The sequence below is a fragment of the Hemiscyllium ocellatum genome (assembly GCF_020745735.1).
Source record: "Hemiscyllium ocellatum isolate sHemOce1 chromosome 17 unlocalized genomic scaffold, sHemOce1.pat.X.cur. SUPER_17_unloc_1, whole genome shotgun sequence".
In the NCBI taxonomy this organism is placed as follows: domain Eukaryota; kingdom Metazoa; phylum Chordata; class Chondrichthyes; order Orectolobiformes; family Hemiscylliidae; genus Hemiscyllium; species Hemiscyllium ocellatum.
The window spans coordinates 796,911-824,338 of record NW_026867474.1 but is presented as its reverse complement, the minus strand read 5'-3'; the positions used below and the strand labels follow the sequence as shown (position 1 = coordinate 824,338).

The 27,428-nt window shown below is 45.8% G+C and overlaps 10 non-coding genes across 10 annotated transcripts; all 10 read right to left on the bottom strand.

The window, feature by feature from the left end:
• Positions 1–987: 987 nt before the first annotated feature.
• trnav-aac (transfer RNA valine (anticodon AAC)) lies at positions 988–1,060 on the bottom strand. Its single transcript has one exon. It is a non-coding gene; the product is annotated as a tRNA-Val (tRNA).
• Positions 1,061–4,270: 3,210 nt separating this feature from the next.
• trnav-aac (transfer RNA valine (anticodon AAC)) lies at positions 4,271–4,343 on the bottom strand. The gene has a single exon. It is a non-coding gene; the product is annotated as a tRNA-Val (tRNA).
• Positions 4,344–7,553: 3,210 nt separating this feature from the next.
• trnav-aac (transfer RNA valine (anticodon AAC)) lies at positions 7,554–7,626 on the bottom strand. Its single transcript has one exon. It is a non-coding gene; the product is annotated as a tRNA-Val (tRNA).
• A 3,210-nt stretch (positions 7,627–10,836) lies between these two features.
• Positions 10,837–10,909, bottom strand: trnav-aac (transfer RNA valine (anticodon AAC)). Its single transcript has one exon. It is a non-coding gene; the product is annotated as a tRNA-Val (tRNA).
• Positions 10,910–14,119: 3,210 nt separating this feature from the next.
• On the bottom strand, positions 14,120–14,192 carry trnav-aac (transfer RNA valine (anticodon AAC)). Its single transcript has one exon. It is a non-coding gene; the product is annotated as a tRNA-Val (tRNA).
• Positions 14,193–17,402: 3,210 nt separating this feature from the next.
• On the bottom strand, positions 17,403–17,475 carry trnav-aac (transfer RNA valine (anticodon AAC)). The gene has a single exon. It is a non-coding gene; the product is annotated as a tRNA-Val (tRNA).
• A 3,210-nt stretch (positions 17,476–20,685) lies between these two features.
• trnav-aac (transfer RNA valine (anticodon AAC)) lies at positions 20,686–20,758 on the bottom strand. Its single transcript has one exon. It is a non-coding gene; the product is annotated as a tRNA-Val (tRNA).
• A 1,480-nt stretch (positions 20,759–22,238) lies between these two features.
• Positions 22,239–22,320, bottom strand: trnal-cag (transfer RNA leucine (anticodon CAG)). Its single transcript has one exon. It is a non-coding gene; the product is annotated as a tRNA-Leu (tRNA).
• Positions 22,321–23,975: 1,655 nt separating this feature from the next.
• Positions 23,976–24,048, bottom strand: trnav-aac (transfer RNA valine (anticodon AAC)). The gene has a single exon. It is a non-coding gene; the product is annotated as a tRNA-Val (tRNA).
• Positions 24,049–25,528: 1,480 nt separating this feature from the next.
• Positions 25,529–25,610, bottom strand: trnal-cag (transfer RNA leucine (anticodon CAG)). Its single transcript has one exon. It is a non-coding gene; the product is annotated as a tRNA-Leu (tRNA).
• Between the last annotated feature and the right edge of the window lie 1,818 nt (positions 25,611–27,428).

Below are 27,428 nucleotides of genomic sequence, written 5' to 3'. Positions count from 1 at the left end.
CTGAATAGGAAACCTGTGTGGGAATCGACAAGAAGCGACTCAATAAATTTTGCTAAACTCCATGATGCTTATTAGAAATGCAGTTTCTGCTCACGTCAATTTAAAAGGCAGTTTCTGAACATGGTAACAGAAGTTCCTACTCACCCCACCCCCACTGCGGAAGAGGTGCTAACTGCCCTTGACTGCTTTTTGTTCTCAATGTGAAGAGCTCTCCCGCATGAGTCACCTTCACGTCTCTTGTTGCTGAGTGACTCACAAAGAAGGAGTTTCACCAGAGCTGCAACTGCCTCACTTTCCCACTCGCCCTCCCGTTTACATTTTCCTGCTCGTCAGTGATTTAAAGAAAACCAAAAGGTTGCGATGTCATTCTGTAGCCTCTCTGTCAATTCCTCCGTTACAGTTCCAACATGGCTTAGATCTCGGGGCTCACCTTAATACTAGCGACGCTATGAAATCACAAGTCCAGAGGTTCCTCTGAGAGTGTAATTTCTTTCATTGCTGTTGCTGATTGAATGAGTCACTATAACGTGCGAACTGATCCAAACCATGATTCAGCACCTCTGCTGCCAATTCTCGCACGTTGAATAACGACAGGCAGCTTCCAAATGAGGCCTTGCAGAGACGACTTTGGGGTACATTTGTCAGACAGACTAGTTGAGGAATCCGTGGCGTACTGTGACATCAGCTCATCAGCTTCTTCCCTGTCTTTGAACCGGCCCGCCTGCGCAAGGAATGCAAATGCGGTATTTCTTTTTGTGGAAGATTCAGAACGCGGTAACTACACTCTGAAACAGAATGGCATATGATCAGACCCAGCTTGGAGAAAACCTTTACAATGCTTTGCAAACGAATTTAATGGAATTGCATTACATTTCACAAAGAGAGCAGATTTGTTCGAGCGATTTCGAAGGCAGGTTTGCAGATGGGAAAGCAAGCAAGAAAGCTCCGTTCTTGTCCGTGTAAAAGGCTGCAATTGAAGAACAAAGCAGTTTCTGCCCAGTTTCGAACTGGGGACCTTTCGCGTGTTAGGCGAATGTGATGACCACTACACTACAGAAACAAGCCTGTGCCGGCGGCGCCGCGGCTCTGTGGCATCCAGCACTGAAAGTTGAAGCCATTCTACGTTTCACCTTTCTTTTTCCAATAGCGCGTTGTTGTCCAGGGTAATTGACATCTTGAAAAATTTTTAAAAAACAAACGTGAAATTGGTGACAAAATATAGACAAGGATGTGGTCAATGTTTGGACTGTAGAGTGAGGTGGAATAGGCTGGGACAAGTTTCCCGGCAGCATAACGGCTGCGACATGATTTTATGGAAGGGTTTTGAACTGAGTATTTACGTGTTTTACCCAAGCTAGGGTGAGTTGGAAACTCGGGAGCATAGGTTTAAGGTGAGTGCTCTGAAATTGACAAAGGAACTGAGGCACATTTCCCACACACAAGGTTGTGCGTGTATGGAATGAGCTACCAGAGGAAGTGGAGGAGGCTATTGCATTCAGAAAATTGCAATGGTAATCGGATCAGTTTCTGGATAGGATGGGTTCAGAGGGATTGAGGCCAAATGCTGGGGAACGGGACTTGTTTAACTTTGGATATGTGGTGAGCATGGATGAGATACCCCAAAGTATCTGTTTCCACGCGGTGTACCCCAATAACGTTGTGTTTGAAAGGATTACTTTTTAGCGGAGCTTGCCTTCGCAGTCTGTAGCACAATCATTTAGACTGTTCGACTGCTCACGGGAAAGGTAGTATTGTGAAACACTGCAGAAACGAACGACTTCCTTACTTTTGCTGTGACTGACCATACTTCGTGAAGTTTTCCCAGATCCTCAGTTGAGGATTTTTGCTGCTGGAAGTTACCTCAGAAGCCCTGTTAACTCGTAATGTATTGAGCGAATCGCAAACAGAAAGCATTTAACACGGAACACAAACAAAACTGGCATACCTAATGCATGTTCAGACACAGCGAAGCATGAATGCTAAATGTGAGACAGTCCGAGGGCATGAGGCATAAAGTAACCTCACAACTAACAACTGGGCAATTCCAAACTACTCTTTCAAACATACTGCCGCCTTAGTGCACCACCACTTCCCAGACAATGCTGAAAAGAGAGAAAGAAGGAATATAATAAGTATGGGCCATAAAAAAGTGAATTTCACCAATCACAGTCTCGATTAGATTACCTTTCCCTTCCGGTGTCTCCAAGACGGAAATGAAGGAAATGGGAGAAATTCAATAACATATTCAGTGGAAAGAATTTCCCATTCGCCAGAAAGCCAAATAACGATGAATCGACTCAGCGCAGGACTTTGTTTCACAACAGCGATGAAATAACAGTCTCCATTCGGTTCCAGTAAAAACTCAACTTGCCTGGAACGTAAACCAAGCGCTGAGCTGTTTGCGATTTTCTGCAGGGGTGGCGAGCACCATCATGACAGCAGAGAGACTTCACAAAATACCCCTGGAACATCAACGCAGCGGGGATCGAAGCAGCATTTTAACGATGCTGCGGCGGAGGAGCTGACCAGCTGAAATGGCAGTGGTGGGATTCGAACTCGCCATGTACAGAACAGGAACCTGGATCCAGCGCCTTAGACCGCTCGGCCACGCTACCAGATCGCGCCGCCGCGCATTTTCTTGCATTTCGGATTGTGCTCCTGCATAACCACACATGCTAAGTCACATGAAAAGGGTTCCATGGTCCCACTCCGACTCGCACAGCTGCTGGGATGTGCCCAGCTACAATGACAATTTCGCAGCAGATAATGAAATCCCATCAATCCAGGCAAAAATCAATGGTAAGCTGAGTCTATCTTCTCAGACTCTTTTCAACCAGAAATGTATCTTTGACTGCATGAGAATATATGTTCGGTTATGATTTGGTCAAATCACCATGAGCTGCTTGACATTACTTCAATTTCGATTCTTGCTTTGCTGAATGATTTCACCCATTGCTGGAAACAGGACAACTTCCACATTTACACGGAACACAAAACACACCGGACTACAGAGAAAATGCACAAAGCTGAGCAGGCCGTGTTCCACATTATACCGTGCAGCATCGTTTCAGTCACTGTGTCTGTTTTGCAGAATAAGAGTTCCAAAGAATGTTCTCCACCCTAAAACCGGAGGTAGCATTACAACCCGAGAACGACAGATCACATTGGGAGGATGCTCTGACCTCGGGGCCAGTTCGAGATGCCACTTTCCTTGCCTTTTACCTTAACCGTGCAATTGGCTGCAGGGATGTTCACACCTGGACATGAGCCACATCGATACCAACTGAATAGGAAACCTGTGTGGGAATCGACAAGAAGCGACTCAATAAATTTTGCTAAACTCCATGATGCTTATTAGAAATGCAGTTTCTGCTCACGTCAATTTAAAAGGCAGTTTCTGAACATGGTAACAGAAGTTCCTACTCACCCCACCCCCACTGCGGAAGAGGTGCTAACTGCCCTTGACTGCTTTTTGTTCTCAATGTGAAGAGCTCTCCCGCATGAGTCACCTTCACGTCTCTTGTTGCTGAGTGACTCACAAAGAAGGAGTTTCACCAGAGCTGCAACTGCCTCACTTTCCCACTCGCCCTCCCGTTTACATTTTCCTGCTCGTCAGTGATTTAAAGAAAACCAAAAGGTTGCGATGTCATTCTGTAGCCTCTCTGTCAATTCCTCCGTTACAGTTCCAACATGGCTTAGATCTCGGGGCTCACCTTAATACTAGCGACGCTATGAAATCACAAGTCCAGAGGTTCCTCTGAGAGTGTAATTTCTTTCATTGCTGTTGCTGATTGAATGAGTCACTATAACGTGCGAACTGATCCAAACCATGATTCAGCACCTCTGCTGCCAATTCTCGCACGTTGAATAACGACAGGCAGCTTCCAAATGAGGCCTTGCAGAGACGACTTTGGGGTACATTTGTCAGACAGACTAGTTGAGGAATCCGTGGCGTACTGTGACATCAGCTCATCAGCTTCTTCCCTGTCTTTGAACCGGCCCGCCTGCGCAAGGAATGCAAATGCGGTATTTCTTTTTGTGGAAGATTCAGAACGCGGTAACTACACTCTGAAACAGAATGGCATATGATCAGACCCAGCTTGGAGAAAACCTTTACAATGCTTTGCAAACGAATTTAATGGAATTGCATTACATTTCACAAAGAGAGCAGATTTGTTCGAGCGATTTCGAAGGCAGGTTTGCAGATGGGAAAGCAAGCAAGAAAGCTCCGTTCTTGTCCGTGTAAAAGGCTGCAATTGAAGAACAAAGCAGTTTCTGCCCAGTTTCGAACTGGGGACCTTTCGCGTGTTAGGCGAATGTGATGACCACTACACTACAGAAACAAGCCTGTGCCGGCGGCGCCGCGGCTCTGTGGCATCCAGCACTGAAAGTTGAAGCCATTCTACGTTTCACCTTTCTTTTTCCAATAGCGCGTTGTTGTCCAGGGTAATTGACATCTTGAAAAATTTTTAAAAAACAAACGTGAAATTGGTGACAAAATATAGACAAGGATGTGGTCAATGTTTGGACTGTAGAGTGAGGTGGAATAGGCTGGGACAAGTTTCCCGGCAGCATAACGGCTGCGACATGATTTTATGGAAGGGTTTTGAACTGAGTATTTACGTGTTTTACCCAAGCTAGGGTGAGTTGGAAACTCGGGAGCATAGGTTTAAGGTGAGTGCTCTGAAATTGACAAAGGAACTGAGGCACATTTCCCACACACAAGGTTGTGCGTGTATGGAATGAGCTACCAGAGGAAGTGGAGGAGGCTATTGCATTCAGAAAATTGCAATGGTAATCGGATCAGTTTCTGGATAGGATGGGTTCAGAGGGATTGAGGCCAAATGCTGGGGAACGGGACTTGTTTAACTTTGGATATGTGGTGAGCATGGATGAGATACCCCAAAGTATCTGTTTCCACGCGGTGTACCCCAATAACGTTGTGTTTGAAAGGATTACTTTTTAGCGGAGCTTGCCTTCGCAGTCTGTAGCACAATCATTTAGACTGTTCGACTGCTCACGGGAAAGGTAGTATTGTGAAACACTGCAGAAACGAACGACTTCCTTACTTTTGCTGTGACTGACCATACTTCGTGAAGTTTTCCCAGATCCTCAGTTGAGGATTTTTGCTGCTGGAAGTTACCTCAGAAGCCCTGTTAACTCGTAATGTATTGAGCGAATCGCAAACAGAAAGCATTTAACACGGAACACAAACAAAACTGGCATACCTAATGCATGTTCAGACACAGCGAAGCATGAATGCTAAATGTGAGACAGTCCGAGGGCATGAGGCATAAAGTAACCTCACAACTAACAACTGGGCAATTCCAAACTACTCTTTCAAACATACTGCCGCCTTAGTGCACCACCACTTCCCAGACAATGCTGAAAAGAGAGAAAGAAGGAATATAATAAGTATGGGCCATAAAAAAGTGAATTTCACCAATCACAGTCTCGATTAGATTACCTTTCCCTTCCGGTGTCTCCAAGACGGAAATGAAGGAAATGGGAGAAATTCAATAACATATTCAGTGGAAAGAATTTCCCATTCGCCAGAAAGCCAAATAACGATGAATCGACTCAGCGCAGGACTTTGTTTCACAACAGCGATGAAATAACAGTCTCCATTCGGTTCCAGTAAAAACTCAACTTGCCTGGAACGTAAACCAAGCGCTGAGCTGTTTGCGATTTTCTGCAGGGGTGGCGAGCACCATCATGACAGCAGAGAGACTTCACAAAATACCCCTGGAACATCAACGCAGCGGGGATCGAAGCAGCATTTTAACGATGCTGCGGCGGAGGAGCTGACCAGCTGAAATGGCAGTGGTGGGATTCGAACTCGCCATGTACAGAACAGGAACCTGGATCCAGCGCCTTAGACCGCTCGGCCACACTACCAGACCGCGCCGCCGCGCATTTTCTTGCATTTCGGATTGTGCTCCTGCATAACCACACATGCTAAGTCACATGAAAAGGGTTCCATGGTCCCACTCCGACTCGCACAGCTGCTGGGATGTGCCCAGCTACAATGACAATTTCGCAGCAGATAATGAAATCCCATCAATCCAGGCAAAAATCAATGGTAAGCTGAGTCTATCTTCTCAGACTCTTTTCAACCAGAAATGTATCTTTGACTGCATGAGAATATATGTTCGGTTATGATTTGGTCAAATCACCATGAGCTGCTTGACATTACTTCAATTTCGATTCTTGCTTTGCTGAATGATTTCACCCATTGCTGGAAACAGGACAACTTCCACATTTACACGGAACACAAAACACACCGGACTACAGAGAAAATGCACAAAGCTGAGCAGGCCGTGTTCCACATTATACCGTGCAGCATCGTTTCAGTCACTGTGTCTGTTTTGCAGAATAAGAGTTCCAAAGAATGTTCTCCACCCTAAAACCGGAGGTAGCATTACAACCCGAGAACGACAGATCACATTGGGAGGATGCTCTGACCTCGGGGCCAGTTCGAGATGCCACTTTCCTTGCCTTTTACCTTAACCGTGCAATTGGCTGCAGGGATGTTCACACCTGGACATGAGCCACATCGATACCAACTGAATAGGAAACCTGTGTGGGAATCGACAAGAAGCGACTCAATAAATTTTGCTAAACTCCATGATGCTTATTAGAAATGCAGTTTCTGCTCACGTCAATTTAAAAGGCAGTTTCTGAACATGGTAACAGAAGTTCCTACTCACCCCACCCCCACTGCGGAAGAGGTGCTAACTGCCCTTGACTGCTTTTTGTTCTCAATGTGAAGAGCTCTCCCGCATGAGTCACCTTCACGTCTCTTGTTGCTGAGTGACTCACAAAGAAGGAGTTTCACCAGAGCTGCAACTGCCTCACTTTCCCACTCGCCCTCCCGTTTACATTTTCCTGCTCGTCAGTGATTTAAAGAAAACCAAAAGGTTGCGATGTCATTCTGTAGCCTCTCTGTCAATTCCTCCGTTACAGTTCCAACATGGCTTAGATCTCGGGGCTCACCTTAATACTAGCGACGCTATGAAATCACAAGTCCAGAGGTTCCTCTGAGAGTGTAATTTCTTTCATTGCTGTTGCTGATTGAATGAGTCACTATAACGTGCGAACTGATCCAAACCATGATTCAGCACCTCTGCTGCCAATTCTCGCACGTTGAATAACGACAGGCAGCTTCCAAATGAGGCCTTGCAGAGACGACTTTGGGGTACATTTGTCAGACAGACTAGTTGAGGAATCCGTGGCGTACTGTGACATCAGCTCATCAGCTTCTTCCCTGTCTTTGAACCGGCCCGCCTGCGCAAGGAATGCAAATGCGGTATTTCTTTTTGTGGAAGATTCAGAACGCGGTAACTACACTCTGAAACAGAATGGCATATGATCAGACCCAGCTTGGAGAAAACCTTTACAATGCTTTGCAAACGAATTTAATGGAATTGCATTACATTTCACAAAGAGAGCAGATTTGTTCGAGCGATTTCGAAGGCAGGTTTGCAGATGGGAAAGCAAGCAAGAAAGCTCCGTTCTTGTCCGTGTAAAAGGCTGCAATTGAAGAACAAAGCAGTTTCTGCCCAGTTTCGAACTGGGGACCTTTCGCGTGTTAGGCGAATGTGATGACCACTACACTACAGAAACAAGCCTGTGCCGGCGGCGCCGCGGCTCTGTGGCATCCAGCACTGAAAGTTGAAGCCATTCTACGTTTCACCTTTCTTTTTCCAATAGCGCGTTGTTGTCCAGGGTAATTGACATCTTGAAAAATTTTTAAAAAACAAACGTGAAATTGGTGACAAAATATAGACAAGGATGTGGTCAATGTTTGGACTGTAGAGTGAGGTGGAATAGGCTGGGACAAGTTTCCCGGCAGCATAACGGCTGCGACATGATTTTATGGAAGGGTTTTGAACTGAGTATTTACGTGTTTTACCCAAGCTAGGGTGAGTTGGAAACTCGGGAGCATAGGTTTAAGGTGAGTGCTCTGAAATTGACAAAGGAACTGAGGCACATTTCCCACACACAAGGTTGTGCGTGTATGGAATGAGCTACCAGAGGAAGTGGAGGAGGCTATTGCATTCAGAAAATTGCAATGGTAATCGGATCAGTTTCTGGATAGGATGGGTTCAGAGGGATTGAGGCCAAATGCTGGGGAACGGGACTTGTTTAACTTTGGATATGTGGTGAGCATGGATGAGATACCCCAAAGTATCTGTTTCCACGCGGTGTACCCCAATAACGTTGTGTTTGAAAGGATTACTTTTTAGCGGAGCTTGCCTTCGCAGTCTGTAGCACAATCATTTAGACTGTTCGACTGCTCACGGGAAAGGTAGTATTGTGAAACACTGCAGAAACGAACGACTTCCTTACTTTTGCTGTGACTGACCATACTTCGTGAAGTTTTCCCAGATCCTCAGTTGAGGATTTTTGCTGCTGGAAGTTACCTCAGAAGCCCTGTTAACTCGTAATGTATTGAGCGAATCGCAAACAGAAAGCATTTAACACGGAACACAAACAAAACTGGCATACCTAATGCATGTTCAGACACAGCGAAGCATGAATGCTAAATGTGAGACAGTCCGAGGGCATGAGGCATAAAGTAACCTCACAACTAACAACTGGGCAATTCCAAACTACTCTTTCAAACATACTGCCGCCTTAGTGCACCACCACTTCCCAGACAATGCTGAAAAGAGAGAAAGAAGGAATATAATAAGTATGGGCCATAAAAAAGTGAATTTCACCAATCACAGTCTCGATTAGATTACCTTTCCCTTCCGGTGTCTCCAAGACGGAAATGAAGGAAATGGGAGAAATTCAATAACATATTCAGTGGAAAGAATTTCCCATTCGCCAGAAAGCCAAATAACGATGAATCGACTCAGCGCAGGACTTTGTTTCACAACAGCGATGAAATAACAGTCTCCATTCGGTTCCAGTAAAAACTCAACTTGCCTGGAACGTAAACCAAGCGCTGAGCTGTTTGCGATTTTCTGCAGGGGTGGCGAGCACCATCATGACAGCAGAGAGACTTCACAAAATACCCCTGGAACATCAACGCAGCGGGGATCGAAGCAGCATTTTAACGATGCTGCGGCGGAGGAGCTGACCAGCTGAAATGGCAGTGGTGGGATTCGAACTCGCCATGTACAGAACAGGAACCTGGATCCAGCGCCTTAGACCGCTCGGCCACACTACCAGACCGCGCCGCCGCGCATTTTCTTGCATTTCGGATTGTGCTCCTGCATAACCACACATGCTAAGTCACATGAAAAGGGTTCCATGGTCCCACTCCGACTCGCACAGCTGCTGGGATGTGCCCAGCTACAATGACAATTTCGCAGCAGATAATGAAATCCCATCAATCCAGGCAAAAATCAATGGTAAGCTGAGTCTATCTTCTCAGACTCTTTTCAACCAGAAATGTATCTTTGACTGCATGAGAATATATGTTCGGTTATGATTTGGTCAAATCACCATGAGCTGCTTGACATTACTTCAATTTCGATTCTTGCTTTGCTGAATGATTTCACCCATTGCTGGAAACAGGACAACTTCCACATTTACACGGAACACAAAACACACCGGACTACAGAGAAAATGCACAAAGCTGAGCAGGCCGTGTTCCACATTATACCGTGCAGCATCGTTTCAGTCACTGTGTCTGTTTTGCAGAATAAGAGTTCCAAAGAATGTTCTCCACCCTAAAACCGGAGGTAGCATTACAACCCGAGAACGACAGATCACATTGGGAGGATGCTCTGACCTCGGGGCCAGTTCGAGATGCCACTTTCCTTGCCTTTTACCTTAACCGTGCAATTGGCTGCAGGGATGTTCACACCTGGACATGAGCCACATCGATACCAACTGAATAGGAAACCTGTGTGGGAATCGACAAGAAGCGACTCAATAAATTTTGCTAAACTCCATGATGCTTATTAGAAATGCAGTTTCTGCTCACGTCAATTTAAAAGGCAGTTTCTGAACATGGTAACAGAAGTTCCTACTCACCCCACCCCCACTGCGGAAGAGGTGCTAACTGCCCTTGACTGCTTTTTGTTCTCAATGTGAAGAGCTCTCCCGCATGAGTCACCTTCACGTCTCTTGTTGCTGAGTGACTCACAAAGAAGGAGTTTCACCAGAGCTGCAACTGCCTCACTTTCCCACTCGCCCTCCCGTTTACATTTTCCTGCTCGTCAGTGATTTAAAGAAAACCAAAAGGTTGCGATGTCATTCTGTAGCCTCTCTGTCAATTCCTCCGTTACAGTTCCAACATGGCTTAGATCTCGGGGCTCACCTTAATACTAGCGACGCTATGAAATCACAAGTCCAGAGGTTCCTCTGAGAGTGTAATTTCTTTCATTGCTGTTGCTGATTGAATGAGTCACTATAACGTGCGAACTGATCCAAACCATGATTCAGCACCTCTGCTGCCAATTCTCGCACGTTGAATAACGACAGGCAGCTTCCAAATGAGGCCTTGCAGAGACGACTTTGGGGTACATTTGTCAGACAGACTAGTTGAGGAATCCGTGGCGTACTGTGACATCAGCTCATCAGCTTCTTCCCTGTCTTTGAACCGGCCCGCCTGCGCAAGGAATGCAAATGCGGTATTTCTTTTTGTGGAAGATTCAGAACGCGGTAACTACACTCTGAAACAGAATGGCATATGATCAGACCCAGCTTGGAGAAAACCTTTACAATGCTTTGCAAACGAATTTAATGGAATTGCATTACATTTCACAAAGAGAGCAGATTTGTTCGAGCGATTTCGAAGGCAGGTTTGCAGATGGGAAAGCAAGCAAGAAAGCTCCGTTCTTGTCCGTGTAAAAGGCTGCAATTGAAGAACAAAGCAGTTTCTGCCCAGTTTCGAACTGGGGACCTTTCGCGTGTTAGGCGAATGTGATGACCACTACACTACAGAAACAAGCCTGTGCCGGCGGCGCCGCGGCTCTGTGGCATCCAGCACTGAAAGTTGAAGCCATTCTACGTTTCACCTTTCTTTTTCCAATAGCGCGTTGTTGTCCAGGGTAATTGACATCTTGAAAAATTTTTAAAAAACAAACGTGAAATTGGTGACAAAATATAGACAAGGATGTGGTCAATGTTTGGACTGTAGAGTGAGGTGGAATAGGCTGGGACAAGTTTCCCGGCAGCATAACGGCTGCGACATGATTTTATGGAAGGGTTTTGAACTGAGTATTTACGTGTTTTACCCAAGCTAGGGTGAGTTGGAAACTCGGGAGCATAGGTTTAAGGTGAGTGCTCTGAAATTGACAAAGGAACTGAGGCACATTTCCCACACACAAGGTTGTGCGTGTATGGAATGAGCTACCAGAGGAAGTGGAGGAGGCTATTGCATTCAGAAAATTGCAATGGTAATCGGATCAGTTTCTGGATAGGATGGGTTCAGAGGGATTGAGGCCAAATGCTGGGGAACGGGACTTGTTTAACTTTGGATATGTGGTGAGCATGGATGAGATACCCCAAAGTATCTGTTTCCACGCGGTGTACCCCAATAACGTTGTGTTTGAAAGGATTACTTTTTAGCGGAGCTTGCCTTCGCAGTCTGTAGCACAATCATTTAGACTGTTCGACTGCTCACGGGAAAGGTAGTATTGTGAAACACTGCAGAAACGAACGACTTCCTTACTTTTGCTGTGACTGACCATACTTCGTGAAGTTTTCCCAGATCCTCAGTTGAGGATTTTTGCTGCTGGAAGTTACCTCAGAAGCCCTGTTAACTCGTAATGTATTGAGCGAATCGCAAACAGAAAGCATTTAACACGGAACACAAACAAAACTGGCATACCTAATGCATGTTCAGACACAGCGAAGCATGAATGCTAAATGTGAGACAGTCCGAGGGCATGAGGCATAAAGTAACCTCACAACTAACAACTGGGCAATTCCAAACTACTCTTTCAAACATACTGCCGCCTTAGTGCACCACCACTTCCCAGACAATGCTGAAAAGAGAGAAAGAAGGAATATAATAAGTATGGGCCATAAAAAAGTGAATTTCACCAATCACAGTCTCGATTAGATTACCTTTCCCTTCCGGTGTCTCCAAGACGGAAATGAAGGAAATGGGAGAAATTCAATAACATATTCAGTGGAAAGAATTTCCCATTCGCCAGAAAGCCAAATAACGATGAATCGACTCAGCGCAGGACTTTGTTTCACAACAGCGATGAAATAACAGTCTCCATTCGGTTCCAGTAAAAACTCAACTTGCCTGGAACGTAAACCAAGCGCTGAGCTGTTTGCGATTTTCTGCAGGGGTGGCGAGCACCATCATGACAGCAGAGAGACTTCACAAAATACCCCTGGAACATCAACGCAGCGGGGATCGAAGCAGCATTTTAACGATGCTGCGGCGGAGGAGCTGACCAGCTGAAATGGCAGTGGTGGGATTCGAACTCGCCATGTACAGAACAGGAACCTGGATCCAGCGCCTTAGACCGCTCGGCCACGCTACCAGATCGCGCCGCCGCGCATTTTCTTGCATTTCGGATTGTGCTCCTGCATAACCACACATGCTAAGTCACATGAAAAGGGTTCCATGGTCCCACTCCGACTCGCACAGCTGCTGGGATGTGCCCAGCTACAATGACAATTTCGCAGCAGATAATGAAATCCCATCAATCCAGGCAAAAATCAATGGTAAGCTGAGTCTATCTTCTCAGACTCTTTTCAACCAGAAATGTATCTTTGACTGCATGAGAATATATGTTCGGTTATGATTTGGTCAAATCACCATGAGCTGCTTGACATTACTTCAATTTCGATTCTTGCTTTGCTGAATGATTTCACCCATTGCTGGAAACAGGACAACTTCCACATTTACACGGAACACAAAACACACCGGACTACAGAGAAAATGCACAAAGCTGAGCAGGCCGTGTTCCACATTATACCGTGCAGCATCGTTTCAGTCACTGTGTCTGTTTTGCAGAATAAGAGTTCCAAAGAATGTTCTCCACCCTAAAACCGGAGGTAGCATTACAACCCGAGAACGACAGATCACATTGGGAGGATGCTCTGACCTCGGGGCCAGTTCGAGATGCCACTTTCCTTGCCTTTTACCTTAACCGTGCAATTGGCTGCAGGGATGTTCACACCTGGACATGAGCCACATCGATACCAACTGAATAGGAAACCTGTGTGGGAATCGACAAGAAGCGACTCAATAAATTTTGCTAAACTCCATGATGCTTATTAGAAATGCAGTTTCTGCTCACGTCAATTTAAAAGGCAGTTTCTGAACATGGTAACAGAAGTTCCTACTCACCCCACCCCCACTGCGGAAGAGGTGCTAACTGCCCTTGACTGCTTTTTGTTCTCAATGTGAAGAGCTCTCCCGCATGAGTCACCTTCACGTCTCTTGTTGCTGAGTGACTCACAAAGAAGGAGTTTCACCAGAGCTGCAACTGCCTCACTTTCCCACTCGCCCTCCCGTTTACATTTTCCTGCTCGTCAGTGATTTAAAGAAAACCAAAAGGTTGCGATGTCATTCTGTAGCCTCTCTGTCAATTCCTCCGTTACAGTTCCAACATGGCTTAGATCTCGGGGCTCACCTTAATACTAGCGACGCTATGAAATCACAAGTCCAGAGGTTCCTCTGAGAGTGTAATTTCTTTCATTGCTGTTGCTGATTGAATGAGTCACTATAACGTGCGAACTGATCCAAACCATGATTCAGCACCTCTGCTGCCAATTCTCGCACGTTGAATAACGACAGGCAGCTTCCAAATGAGGCCTTGCAGAGACGACTTTGGGGTACATTTGTCAGACAGACTAGTTGAGGAATCCGTGGCGTACTGTGACATCAGCTCATCAGCTTCTTCCCTGTCTTTGAACCGGCCCGCCTGCGCAAGGAATGCAAATGCGGTATTTCTTTTTGTGGAAGATTCAGAACGCGGTAACTACACTCTGAAACAGAATGGCATATGATCAGACCCAGCTTGGAGAAAACCTTTACAATGCTTTGCAAACGAATTTAATGGAATTGCATTACATTTCACAAAGAGAGCAGATTTGTTCGAGCGATTTCGAAGGCAGGTTTGCAGATGGGAAAGCAAGCAAGAAAGCTCCGTTCTTGTCCGTGTAAAAGGCTGCAATTGAAGAACAAAGCAGTTTCTGCCCAGTTTCGAACTGGGGACCTTTCGCGTGTTAGGCGAATGTGATGACCACTACACTACAGAAACAAGCCTGTGCCGGCGGCGCCGCGGCTCTGTGGCATCCAGCACTGAAAGTTGAAGCCATTCTACGTTTCACCTTTCTTTTTCCAATAGCGCGTTGTTGTCCAGGGTAATTGACATCTTGAAAAATTTTTAAAAAACAAACGTGAAATTGGTGACAAAATATAGACAAGGATGTGGTCAATGTTTGGACTGTAGAGTGAGGTGGAATAGGCTGGGACAAGTTTCCCGGCAGCATAACGGCTGCGACATGATTTTATGGAAGGGTTTTGAACTGAGTATTTACGTGTTTTACCCAAGCTAGGGTGAGTTGGAAACTCGGGAGCATAGGTTTAAGGTGAGTGCTCTGAAATTGACAAAGGAACTGAGGCACATTTCCCACACACAAGGTTGTGCGTGTATGGAATGAGCTACCAGAGGAAGTGGAGGAGGCTATTGCATTCAGAAAATTGCAATGGTAATCGGATCAGTTTCTGGATAGGATGGGTTCAGAGGGATTGAGGCCAAATGCTGGGGAACGGGACTTGTTTAACTTTGGATATGTGGTGAGCATGGATGAGATACCCCAAAGTATCTGTTTCCACGCGGTGTACCCCAATAACGTTGTGTTTGAAAGGATTACTTTTTAGCGGAGCTTGCCTTCGCAGTCTGTAGCACAATCATTTAGACTGTTCGACTGCTCACGGGAAAGGTAGTATTGTGAAACACTGCAGAAACGAACGACTTCCTTACTTTTGCTGTGACTGACCATACTTCGTGAAGTTTTCCCAGATCCTCAGTTGAGGATTTTTGCTGCTGGAAGTTACCTCAGAAGCCCTGTTAACTCGTAATGTATTGAGCGAATCGCAAACAGAAAGCATTTAACACGGAACACAAACAAAACTGGCATACCTAATGCATGTTCAGACACAGCGAAGCATGAATGCTAAATGTGAGACAGTCCGAGGGCATGAGGCATAAAGTAACCTCACAACTAACAACTGGGCAATTCCAAACTACTCTTTCAAACATACTGCCGCCTTAGTGCACCACCACTTCCCAGACAATGCTGAAAAGAGAGAAAGAAGGAATATAATAAGTATGGGCCATAAAAAAGTGAATTTCACCAATCACAGTCTCGATTAGATTACCTTTCCCTTCCGGTGTCTCCAAGACGGAAATGAAGGAAATGGGAGAAATTCAATAACATATTCAGTGGAAAGAATTTCCCATTCGCCAGAAAGCCAAATAACGATGAATCGACTCAGCGCAGGACTTTGTTTCACAACAGCGATGAAATAACAGTCTCCATTCGGTTCCAGTAAAAACTCAACTTGCCTGGAACGTAAACCAAGCGCTGAGCTGTTTGCGATTTTCTGCAGGGGTGGCGAGCACCATCATGACAGCAGAGAGACTTCACAAAATACCCCTGGAACATCAACGCAGCGGGGATCGAAGCAGCATTTTAACGATGCTGCGGCGGTGGAGCTGACCAGCTGAAATGGCAGTGGTGGGATTCGAACTCGCCATGTACAGTACAGGAGCCGGGATCCAGCGCCTTAGACCGCTCGGCCACACTACCAGACCGCGCCGCCGCGCATTTTCTTGCATTTCGGATTGTGCTCCTGCATAACCACACATGCTAAGTCACATGAAAAGGGTTCCATGGTCCCACTCCGACTCGCACAGCTGCTGGGATGTGCCCAGCTACAATGACAATTTCGCAGCAGATAATGAAATCCCATCAATCCAGGCAAAAATCAATGGTAAGCTGAGTCTATCTTCTCAGACTCTTTTCAACCAGAAATGTATCTTTGACTGCATGAGAATATATGTTCGGTTATGATTTGGTCAAATCACCATGAGCTGCTTGACATTACTTCAATTTCGATTCTTGCTTTGCTGAATGATTTCACCCATTGCTGGAAACAGGACAACTTCCACATTTACACGGAACACAAAACACACCGGACTACAGAGAAAATGCACAAAGCTGAGCAGGCCGTGTTCCACATTATACCGTGCAGCATCGTTTCAGTCACTGTGTCTGTTTTGCAGAATAAGAGTTCCAAAGAATGTTCTCCACCCTAAAACCGGAGGTAGCATTACAACCCGAGAACGACAGATCACATTGGGAGGATGCTCTGACCTCGGGGCCAGTTCGAGATGCCACTTTCCTTGCCTTTTACCTTAACCGTGCAATTGGCTGCAGGGATGTTCACACCTGGACATGAGCCACATCGATACCAACTGAATAGGAAACCTGTGTGGGAATCGACAAGAAGCGACTCAATAAATTTTGCTAAACTCCATGATGCTTATTAGAAATGCAGTTTCTGCTCACGTCAATTTAAAAGGCAGTTTCTGAACATGGTAACAGAAGTTCCTACTCACCCCACCCCCACTGCGGAAGAGGTGCTAACTGCCCTTGACTGCTTTTTGTTCTCAATGTGAAGAGCTCTCCCGCATGAGTCACCTTCACGTCTCTTGTTGCTGAGTGACTCACAAAGAAGGAGTTTCACCAGAGCTGCAACTGCCTCACTTTCCCACTCGCCCTCCCGTTTACATTTTCCTGCTCGTCAGTGATTTAAAGAAAACCAAAAGGTTGCGATGTCATTCTGTAGCCTCTCTGTCAATTCCTCCGTTACAGTTCCAACATGGCTTAGATCTCGGGGCTCACCTTAATACTAGCGACGCTATGAAATCACAAGTCCAGAGGTTCCTCTGAGAGTGTAATTTCTTTCATTGCTGTTGCTGATTGAATGAGTCACTATAACGTGCGAACTGATCCAAACCATGATTCAGCACCTCTGCTGCCAATTCTCGCACGTTGAATAACGACAGGCAGCTTCCAAATGAGGCCTTGCAGAGACGACTTTGGGGTACATTTGTCAGACAGACTAGTTGAGGAATCCGTGGCGTACTGTGACATCAGCTCATCAGCTTCTTCCCTGTCTTTGAACCGGCCCGCCTGCGCAAGGAATGCAAATGCGGTATTGCTTTTTGTGGAAGATTCAGAACGCGGTAACTACACTCTGAAACAGAATGGCATATGATCAGACCCAGCTTGGAGAAAACCTTTACAATGCTTTGCAAACGAATTTAATGGAATTGCATTACATTTCACAAAGAGAGCAGATTTGTTCGAGCGATTTCGAAGGCAGGTTTGCAGATGGGAAAGCAAGCAAGAAAGCTCCGTTCTTGTCCGTGTAAAAGGCTGCAATTGAAGAACAAAGCAGTTTCTGCCCAGTTTCGAACTGGGGACCTTTCGCGTGTTAGGCGAATGTGATGACCACTACACTACAGAAACAAGCCTGTGCCGGCCGCGCCGCGGCTCTGTGGCATCCAGCACTGAAAGTTGAAGCCATTCTACGTTTCACCTTTCTTTTTCCAATAGCGCGTTGTTGTCCAGGGTCATTGACATCTTGAAAAATTTTTAAAAAACAAACGTGAAATTGGTCACAAAATATAGACAAGGATGTGGTCAATGTTTGGACTGTAGAGTGAGGTGGAATAGGCTGGGATAAGTTTCCCGGCAGCATAACGGCTGCGACATGATTTTATGGAAGGGTTTTGAACTGAGTATTTACGTGTTTTACCCAAGCTAGGGTGAGTTGGAAACTCGGGAGCATAGGTTTAAGGTGAGTGCTCTGAAATTGACAAAGGAACTGAGGCACATTTCCCACACACAAGGTTGTGCGTGTATGGAATGAGCTACCAGAGGAAGTGGAGGAGGCTATTGCACTCAGAAAATTGCAATGGTAATCGGATCAGTTTCTGGATAGGATGGGTTCAGAGGGATTGAGGCCAAATGCTGGGGAACGGGACTTGTTTAACTTTGGATATGTGGTGAGCATGGATGAGATACCCCAAAGTATCTGTTTCCACGCGGTGTACCCCAATAACGTTGTGTTTGAAAGGATTACTTTTTAGCGGAGCTTGCCTTCGCAGTCTGTAGCACAATCATTTAGACTGTTCGACTGCTCACGGGAAAGGTAGTATTGTGAAACACTGCAGAAACGAACGACTTCCTTACTTTTGCTGTGACTGACCATACTTCGTGAAGTTTTCCCAGATCCTCAGTTGAGGATTTTTGCTGCTGGAAGTTACCTCAGAAGCCCTGTTAACTCGTAATGTATTGAGCGAATCGCAAACAGAAAGCATTTAACACGGAACACAAACAAAACTGGCATACCTAATGCATGTTCAGACACAGCGAAGCATGAATGCTAAATGTGAGACAGTCCGAGGGCATGAGGCATAAAGTAACCTCACAACTAACAACTGGGCAATTCCAAACTACTCTTTCAAACATACTGCCGCCTTAGTGCACCACCACTTCCCAGACAATGCTGAAAAGAGAGAAAGAAGGAATATAATAAGTATGGGCCATAAAAAAGTGAATTTCACCAATCACAGTCTCGATTAGATTACCTTTCCCTTCCGGTGTCTCCAAGACGGAAATGAAGGAAATGGGAGAAATTCAATAACATATTCAGTGGAAAGAATTTCCCATTCGCCAGAAAGCCAAATAACGATGAATCGACTCAGCGCAGGACTTTGTTTCACAACAGCGATGAAATAACAGTCTCCATTCGGTTCCAGTAAAAACTCAACTTGCCTGGAACGTAAACCAAGCGCTGAGCTGTTTGCGATTTTCTGCAGGGGTGGCGAGCACCATCATGACAGCAGAGAGACTTCACAAAATACCCCTGGAACATCAACGCAGCGGGGATCGAAGCAGCATTTTAACGATGCTGCGGCGGAGGAGCTGACCAGCTGAAATGGCAGTGGTGGGATTCGAACTCGCCATGTACAGAACAGGAACCTGGATCCAGCGCCTTAGACCGCTCGGCCACACTACCAGACCGCGCCGCCGCGCATTTTCTTGCATTTCGGATTGTGCTCCTGCATAACCACACATGCTAAGTCACATGAAAAGGGTTCCATGGTCCCACTCCGACTCGCACAGCTGCTGGGATGTGCCCAGCTACAATGACAATTTCGCAGCAGATAATGAAATCCCATCAATCCAGGCAAAAATCAATGGTAAGCTGAGTCTATCTTCTCAGACTCTTTTCAACCAGAAATGTATCTTTGACTGCATGAGAATATATGTTCGGTTATGATTTGGTCAAATCACCATGAGCTGCTTGACATTACTTCAATTTCGATTCTTGCTTTGCTGAATGATTTCACCCATTGCTGGAAACAGGACAACTTCCACATTTACACGGAACACAAAACACACCGGACTACAGAGAAAATGCACAAAGCTGAGCAGGCCGTGTTCCACATTATACCGTGCAGCATCGTTTCAGTCACTGTGTCTGTTTTGCAGAATAAGAGTTCCAAAGAATGTTCTCCACCCTAAAACCGGAGGTAGCATTACAACCCGAGAACGACAGATCACATTGGGAGGATGCTCTGACCTCGGGGCCAGTTCGAGATGCCACTTTCCTTGCCTTTTACCTTAACCGTGCAATTGGCTGCAGGGATGTTCACACCTGGACATGAGCCACATCGATACCAACTGAATAGGAAACCTGTGTGGGAATCGACAAGAAGCGACTCAATAAATTTTGCTAAACTCCATGATGCTTATTAGAAATGCAGTTTCTGCTCACGTCAATTTAAAAGGCAGTTTCTGAACATGGTAACAGAAGTTCCTACTCACCCCACCCCCACTGCGGAAGAGGTGCTAACTGCCCTTGAGTGCTTTTTGTTCTCAATGTGAAGAGCTCTCCCGCATGAGTCACCTTCACGTCTCTTGTTGCTGAGTGACTCACAAAGAAGGAGTTTCACCAGAGCTGCAACTGCCTCACTTTCCCACTCGCCCTCCCGTTTACATTTTCCTGCTCGTCAGTGATTTAAAGAAAACCAAAAGGTTGCGATGTCATTCTGTAGCCTCTCTGTCAATTCCTCCGTTACAGTTCCAACATGGCTTAGATCTCGGGGCTCACCTTAATACTAGCGACGCTATGAAATCACAAGTCCAGAGGTTCCTCTGAGAGTGTAATTTCTTTCATTGCTGTTGCTGATTGAATGAGTCACTATAACGTGCGAACTGATCCAAACCATGATTCAGCACCTCTGCTGCCAATTCTCGCACGTTGAATAACGACAGGCAGCTTCCAAATGAGGCCTTGCAGAGACGACTTTGGGGTACATTTGTCAGACAGACCAGTTGAGGAATCCGTGGCGTACTGTGACACCAGCTCATCAGCTTCTTCCCTGTCTTTGAACCGGCCCGCCTGCGCAAGGAATGCAAATGCGGTACTGCTTTTTGTGGAAGATTCAGAACGCGGTAACTACACTCTGAAACAGAATGGCATATGATCAGACCCAGCTTGGAGAAAACCTTTACAATGCTTTGCAAACGAATTTAATGGAATTGCATTACATTTCACAAAGAGAGCAGATTTGTTCGAGCGATTTCGAAGGCAGGTTTGCAGATGGGAAAGCAAGCAAGAAAGCTCCGTTCTTGTCCGTGTAAAAGGCTGCAATTGAAGAACAAAGCAGTTTCTGCCCAGTTTCGAACTGGGGACCTTTCGCGTGTTAGGCGAATGTGATGACCACTACACTACAGAAACAAGCCTGTGCCGGCCGCGCCGCGGCTCTGTGGCATCCAGCACTGAAAGTTGAAGCCATTCTCCGTTTCACCTTTCTTTTTCCAACAGCTCGTTGTTATCCAGGGTAATTGACATCTTGAAAAAGTTAAAAAAAAACAGACGTGAAATTGGTGACAAAATATAGACAAGGATGTGGTCAATGTTTGAACTGTAGAGTGAGGTGGAATAGGCTGGGACAATTTTCCCGGCAGCATAACGGCTGCGACATGATTTTATGGAAGGGTTTTGAACTGAGTATTTACGTGTTTTACCCAAGCTAGGGTGAGTTGGAAACTCGGGAGCATAGGTTTAAGGTGAGTGCTCTGAAATTGACAAAGGACCTGAGGCACATTTCCCACACACAAGGTTGTGCGTGTATGGAATGAGCTACCAGAGGAAGTGGAGGAGGCTATTGCACTCAGAAAATTGCAATGGTAATCGGATCAGTTTCTGGATAGGATGGGTTTAGAGGGTTGGAGGCCAAATGCTGGGGAACGGGACTTGTTTAACTTTGGATATGTGGTGAGCATGGATGAGATACACCGAAGTATCTGTTTCCACGCGGTGTACCCCAATAACGTTGTGTTTGAAAGGATTACTTTTTAGCGGAGCTTGCCGTCGCAGTCTGTAGCACAATCATTTAGACTGTTCGACTGCTCACGGGAAAGGTAGTATTGTGAAACACTGCAGAAACGAACGGCTTCCTTACTTTTGCTGTGACTGACCATACTTCGTGAAATTTTCCCAGATCCTCAGTTGAGGGTTTTTGCTCTTGGAAGTTACCTCAGAACCCCTGTTAACTCGTAATGTATTGAGCGAATCGCAAACAGAAAGCATTTAACACGGAACACAAACAAAACTGGCATACCTAATGCATGTTCAGACACAGCGAAGCATGAATGCTAAATGTGAGACAGTCCGAGGGCATGAGGCATAAAGTAACCTCACAACTAACAACTGGGCAATTCCAAACTACTCTTTCAAACATACTGCAGCCTTAGTGCACCACCACTTCCCAGACAATGCTGAAAAGAGAGAAAGAAATAATATAATAAGTATGGGCCATAAAAAAAGTGAATTTCACCAATCACAGTCTCGATTAGATTACCTTTCCCTTCGGGTGTCTCCAAGACGGAAATGAAGGAAATGGGAGAAATTCAATAACACATTCAGTGGAAAGAATTTCCCATTCGCCAGAAAGCCAAATAACGATGAATCGACTCAGCGCAGGACTTTGTTTCACAACAGCGATGAAATAACAGTCTCCATTCGGTTCCAGTAAAAACTCAACTTGCCTGGAACGTCAACCAAGCGCTGAGCTGTTTGCGATTTTCTGCAGGGGAGGCGAGCACCATCATGACAGCAGAGAGACTTCACAAAATGCACCACAGTTAATTCCGCTGGAACATCAAAGCTGCCGGGATGGAAGCAGCATTTTCGCAATGCTGCTGACCAGCTGAAATGGCAGCAGTGGGATTCGAACCCACGCCCCTTTCAGGACTGGAACCTGGATCCAGCGCCTTAGACCGCTCAGCCACACTACCAGACAGTGCAACCGTGCATTTTCTTGCATTTCGAATTGTGCTCCTGCATAACCACACATGCTAAGTCACATGAAAAGGGTTCCATGGTCCCACTCCGACTCGCACAGCTGCTGGGATGTGCCCAGCTACAATGACAATTTCGCAGCAGATAATGAAAGCCCATCAATCCAGGCAAAAATCAATGGTAAGCTGAGTCTATCTTCTCAGACTCTTTTCAACCAGAAATGTATCTTTGACTGCGTGAGAATATATGTTCGGTTATGATTGGGTCAAATCACCATGAGCTGCTTGACATTACTTCAATTTCGATTCTTGCTTTGCTGAATGATTTCACCCATTGCTCGAAACAGGACAACTTTCACGTTTACACGGAACATGAAACACACCGGACTACAGGGAAAATGCACAAAGCTGAGCAGGCCGTGTTCCACATTATACCGTGCAGCATCGTTTCAGTCACTGTGTCTGTTTTGCAGAATAAGAGTCCCCAAGAATGTTCTCCATCCTAAAACCGGAGGTAGCATTACAATCCGAGAACGACAGATCACATTGGGAGGATGCTCTGACCTCGGGGCCAGTTCGAGATGCCACTTTCCTTGCCTTTTACCTTAACCGTGCAATTGGCTGCAGGGATGTTCACACCTGGACATGAGCCACATGGATACCAACTGAGTTGGAAACCTGTGTGCGAATCGACGAGAAGCGACTCAATAAATTTTGCTAAATTCCATGTTGCTTATTAGAAATGCAGTTTCTGTTCACGTCAATTTAAAAGGCAGTTTCTGAACATAGTAACAGAAGGTCCTACTCACCCCACCCCCACTGCGGAAGAGGTGCTAACTGCCCTTGAGTGCTTTTTGTTCTCAATGTGAAGAGCTCTCCCGCATGAGTCACCTTCACGTCTCTTGTTGCTGAGTGACTCACAAAGAAGGAGTTTCACCAGAGCTGCAACTGCCTCACTTTCCCACTCGCCCTCCCGTTTACATTTTCCTGCTCGTCAGTGATTTAAAGAAAACCAAAAGGTTGCGATGTCATTCTGTAGCCTCTCTGTCAATTCCTCCGTTTCAGTTCCAACATGGCTTAGATCTCGGGGCTCACCTTAATACTAGCGACGCTATGAAATCACAAGTCCAGAGGTTCCTCTGAGAGTGTAATTTCTTTCATTGCTGTTGCTGATTGAATGAGTCACTATAACGTGCGAACTGATCCAAACCATGATTCAGCACCTCTGCTGCCAATTCTCGCACGTTGAATAACGACAGACAGCTTCCAAATGAGGCCTTGCAGAGACGACTTTGGGGTACATTTGTCAGACAGACCAGTTGAGGAATCCGTGGTGCACTGTGACACCAGCTCATCAGCTTCTTCCCTGTCTTTGAACCGGCCCGCCTGCGCAAGGAATGCAAATGCGGTACTGCTTTTTGTGGAAGATTCAGAACGCGGTAACTACACTCTGAAACAGAATGGCATATGATCAGACCCAGCTTGGAGAAAACCTTTACAATGCTTTGCAAACTAATTTAATGGAATTGCATTACATTTCACAAAGAGAGCAGATTTGTTCGAGCGATTTCGAAGGCAGGTTTGCAGATGGGAAAGCAAGCAAGAAAGCTCCGTTCTTGTCCGTGTAAAAGGCTGCAATTGAAGAACAAAGCAGTTTCTGCCCAGTTTCCAACTGGGGACTTTTCGCGTGTTAGGCGAATGTGATGACCACTACACTACAGAAACAAGCCTGCGCCGCCTGCGCTGCAGCTCTGTGGCATCCAGCACTGAAAGTTGAAGCCATTCTCCGTTTCACCTTTCTTTTTCCAATAGCTCGTTGTTATCCAGGGTAATTGACATCTTGAAAAAGTTAAAAAAAAACAGACGTGAAATTGGTGACAAAATATAGACAAGGATGTGGTCAATGTTTGAACTGTAGAGTGAGGTGGAATAGGCTGGGACAATTTTCCCGGCAGCATAACGGCTGCGACATGATTTTATGGAAGGGTTTTGAACTGAGTATTTACGTGTTTTACCCAAGCTAGGGTGAGTTGGAAACTCGGGAGCATAGGTTTAAGGTGAGTGCTCTGAAATTGACAAAGGACCTGAGGCACATTTCCCACACACAAGGTTGTGCGTGTATGGAATGAGCTACCAGAGGAAGTGGAGGAGGCTATTGCACTCAGAAAATTGCAATGGTAATCGGATCGGTTTCTGGATAGGATGGGTTTAGAGGGTTGGAGGCCAAATGCTGGGGAACGGGACTTGTTTAACTTTGGATATGTGGTGAGCATGGATGAGATACACCGAAGTATCTGTTTCCACGCGGTGTACCCCAATAACGTTGTGTTTGAAAGGATTACTTTTTAGCGGAGCTTGCCGTCGCAGTCTGTAGCACAATCATTTAGACTGTTCGACTGCTCACGGGAAAGGTAGTATTGTGAAACACTGCAGAAACGAACTGCTTCCTTACTTTTGCTGTGACTGACCATACTACGTGAAATTTTCCCAGATCCTCAGTTGAGGGTTTTTGCTCTGGAAGTTACCTCAGAACCCCTGTTAACTCGTAATGTATTGAGCGAATCGCAAACAGAAAGCATTTAACACGGAACACAAACAAAACTGGCATACCTAATGCATGTTCAGACACAGCGAAGCATGAATGCTAAATGTGAGACAGTCCGAGGGCATGAGGCATAAAGTAACCTCACAACTGACAACTGGGCAATTCCAAACTACTTTTTCAAACATACTGCAGCCTTAGTGCACCACCACTTCCCAGACAATGCTGAAAAGAGAGAAAGAAATAATATAATAAGTATGGGCCATAAAAAAAAATGAATTTCACCAATCACAGTCTCGATTAGATTACCTTTCCCTTCGGGTGTCTCCAAGACGGAAATGAAGGAAATGGGAGAAATTCAATAACATATTCAGTGGAAAGAATTTCCCATTCGCCAGAAAGCCAAATAACGATGAATCGACTCAGCGCAGGACTTTGTTTCACAACAGCGATGAAATAACAGTCTCCATTCGGTTCCAGTAAAAGCTCAACTTGCCTGGAACGTCAACCAAGCGCTGAGCTGTTCGCGATTTTCTGCAGGGGAGGCGAGCACCATCATGACAGCAGAGAGACTTCACAAAATGCACCACAGTTAATTCCGCTGGAACATCAAAGCTGCCGGGATGGAAGCAGCATTTTCACAATGCTGCTGACCAGCTGAAATGGCAGCAGTGGGATTCGAACCCACGCCCCTTTCAGGACTGGAACCTGGATCCAGCGCCTTAGACCGCTCAGCCACACTACCAGACAGTGCAATCGTGCATTTTCTTGCATTTCGAATTGTGCTCCTGCATAACCATACATGCTAAGTCACATGAAAAGGGTTCCATGGTCCCACTCCGACTCGCACAGCTGCTGGTATGTGCCCAGCTACAATGACAATTTCGCAGCAGATAATGAAAGCCCATCAATCCAGGCAAAAATCAATGGTAAGCTGAGTCTATCTTCTCAGACTCTTTTCAACCAGAAATGTATCTTTGACTGCGTGAGAATATATGTTCGGTTATGATTGGGTCAAATCACCATGAGCTGCTTGACATTACTTCAATTTCGATTCTTGCTTTGCTGAATGATTTCACCCATTGCTCGAAACAGGACAACTTTCACGTTTACACGGAACATGAAACACACCGGACTACAGGGAAAATGCACAAAGCTGAGCAGGCCGTGTTCCACATTATACCGTGCAGCATCGTTTCAGTCACTGTGTCTGTTTTGCAGAATAAGAGTTCCAAAGAATGTTCTCCATCCAAAAACCGGAGGTAGCATTACAATCCGAGAACGACAGATCACATTGGGAGGATGCTCTGACCTCGGGGCCAGTTCGAGATGCCACTTTCCTTGCCTTTTACCTTAACCGTGCAATTGGCTGCAGGGATATTCACACCTGGACATGAGCCACATGGATACCAACTGAGTTGGAAACCTGTGTGCGAATCGACGAGAAGCGACTCAATAAATTTTGCTAAATTCCATGTTGCTTATTAGAAATGCAGTTTCTGTTCACGTCAATTTAAAAGGCAGTTTCTGAACATAGTAACAGAAGGTCCTACTCACCCCACCCCCACTGCGGAAGAGGTGCTAACTGCCCTTGAGTGCATTTTGTTCTCAATGTGAAGAGCTCTCCCGCATGAGTCACCTTCACGTCTCTTGTTGCTGAGTGACTCACAAAGAAGGAGTTTCACCAGAGCTGCAACTGCCTCACTTTCCCACTCGCCCTCCCGTTTACATTTTCCTGCTCGTCAGTGATTTAAAGAAAACCAAAAGGTTGCGATGTCATTCTGTAGCCTCTCTGTCAATTCCTCCGTTTCAGTTCCAACATGGCTTAGATCTCGGGGCTCACCTTAATACTAGCGACGCTATGAAATCACAAGTCCAGAGGTTCCTCTGAGAGTGTAATTTCTTTCATTGCTGTTGCTGATTGAATGAGTCACTATAACGTGCGAACTGATCCAAACCATGATTCAGCACCTCTGCTGCCAATTCTCGCACGTTGAATAACGACAGACAGCTTCCAAATGAGGCCTTGCAGAGACGACTTTGGGGTACATTTGTCAGACAGACCAGTTGAGGAATCCGTGGTGCACTGTGACACCAGCTCATCAGCTTCTTCCCTGTCTTTGAACCGGCCCGCCTGCGCAAGGAATGCAAATGCGGTACTGCTTTTTGTGGAAGATTCAGAACGCGGGAACTACACTCTGAAACAGAATGGCATATGATCAGACCCAGCTTGGAGAAAACCTTTACAATGTTTTGCACACTAATTTAATGGAATTGCATTACATTTCACAAAGAGAGCAGATTTGTTCGAGCGATTTCGAAGGCAGGTTTGCAGATGGGAAAGCAAGCAAGAAAGCTCCGTTCTTGTCCGTGTAAAAGGCTGCAATTGAACAACAAAGCAGTTTCCGCCCAGTTTCCAACTGGGGACTTTTCGTGTGTTAGGCGAATGTGATGACCACTACACTACAGAAACAAGCCTGCGCCGCCTGCGCTGCAGCTCTGTGGCATCCAGCACTGAAAGTTGAAGCCATTCTCCGTTTCACCTTTCTTTTTCCAATAGCTC